Raw genomic sequence first — 2,150 nt, forward strand, 5'->3', positions numbered from 1 at the left:
CATGGTCTCGGCTCACTGCAACCTCCGCCTCCTGGGTTCAAGCGATTCTCCTGCCTCAGCCTCCTGAGTAGCTGGGACAACAGGTGCGTGCCGCCACACCCGGCTGTTTGTATTTTTAGTAGAGAAGGGGTTTCACTGTGTTGGCGAGGCTGATCTCGATCTCCTGACTTTGTGATCTGCCCACCTCAGCCTCCCTAAGTGCTGGGATTACAGGCATTAGCCACCGCCCCCGGCCGATTCTTGTAATTTTTAAGTGAAGAAGATAAAGCTCAGAGAAGTCACATACCTGTTTAGGAGCAGATCCAGTTCCCATATACCACACTGCAGAAGTTAAGGATGTGCAGGACTACGTATGTAAGGGAAAAAAACAAAACAAAAAAAGGATGAAGATAGTAATCCATTCACCTTTCAGTTCCGTGAGTTTCATGAGGTGTGCCTGTCTTGTTCGCCACTGTTTCCCCAGCACCTGGATTATACTAGTCTGGATAAATATCTATTGAAGAAATTAATGCAAACTTCAGTAGCCTCCTACAAACGGGTTAGGAAATGAAAAGGTAGTGCAGTATGAAGGGGTGGAAAGGGGATGATCACTTTCCTCCCCATCAAGAGTCATGACAACATGCTTACAACAAAAGACAGGTTAACGAGAGAAGCCTAACAAATTAATGTGCATAAGCGTGGGGAACAATACAACAAAATAAGAAAACTCAATAAGGGTCAGATGGTTGAAGCTTAAATACTTTTCACAGGGGAGAGAGAGGTGGGGGGACTACAGGCAATTTTAGAGGAGTAGTAAATGATTTTAGGAGATATTAATGCAGAAATTCACTTGTAAATTATTCTCTTTGTAAACCAAGTGAAACTAGAGAACCAACAATAATTTGAAGGCCAGGGGTGAGTGACTCACTCCCATAATCCCAGCTACTAGGGAGGCTGAGATGGAAGGATCACTTGAGCCCAGGAGGCAAGATTGCAGTGAGCCAAGATCTCGCCACTGCAGTCCAACCGGGGTGATAGGGTGAGACCCTGTCTCAAAAACAAAAAACAGTAGTTTGAGGCAGAGTTTGGGCTCTAAGTGTGGTGGTTAATTTTCAGTCTCTTTCTCTGTGATGTGAGTTTTGTTTTTTTCATGAGACCAGGTCTCACTGTGTTGCCCAGGCTGGAGTGTGGTGGCTATTTACAGGCATGATGATAGCACACTACAGCCTCAAACTCCTGGCCTCAAGAATCCTCCCATCTGAGATTCACAAGTAGCTGGGACTACATGTGTGCACCACTGTGTCTGGCTTTGTGATATGTTTTAATTTCTTCTGGTTAATGAAATTTCAGGGAGGAAGGAGATAGAAAGCAATTGTGTTCTTTGATGGGTCTGGTTTCTAGGTGGATAAGAAACTTCAAAGAACAGTCTTATCCCGGGTTTTGGGGGAGGCAGAGGATTGAGAGGCAGGAGGTTGGGTGGGGAGATCAGAGACACCTTGTGGCCGCTTCTCTAGTTCAGCATGTCAAAGCACTGAATTTTGAGGTATTGTTTTCTGACAATGAATAGGCAGTGCTCCAAGGCAAAGAGCATTAGTTTTGCACCACACAAAAACTGGACTTAAATTCTAACTCTGCCTTTTGCTAATTCTGTGAGTTTGGACTGGATAAAAATGTAATGGAATATGTTATAACTATACAAATGGAATAATTCATATAGGGTTACTGAAGGCATTAAGTGAGATAATAAACGTAAAATCTATAATATGCTGCCTGGCCATGGTGAGAGCTTGCTTAGTAGTAGCTATGGATTATAACCTCTAATGAACTATTTAAGTGGTTTAAAAAGTTGGACATGGAAGGTAATACGAGCAATTGTTATGTTAATTTAGATGTGTAATTTGTGAGGTGACAACTATAATATCTAACATTTATTCAAGCTTACTATACACCAAGCATTGTTGTAGGCATTCTACATGAAATTAAGTACATTAAATCATTACAACCCTATGACTTAAGTGCTACTATTACTCCCATTTTTATGGAAGAGGAAATTTGGGCACGGAAAAGGGAAGAAGTGGAGCTGAACTTGAAATTCAGGCCAAGAGCTACCAAAAAAAAATTAGAGTGGAGAAGAAAAGTGGCTAATCATGATTTCACTAACCTTAAATAGG

This window comes from Mandrillus leucophaeus, unplaced genomic scaffold (assembly GCF_000951045.1).
Source record: "Mandrillus leucophaeus isolate KB7577 unplaced genomic scaffold, Mleu.le_1.0 Scaffold382, whole genome shotgun sequence".
In the NCBI taxonomy this organism is placed as follows: domain Eukaryota; kingdom Metazoa; phylum Chordata; class Mammalia; order Primates; family Cercopithecidae; genus Mandrillus; species Mandrillus leucophaeus.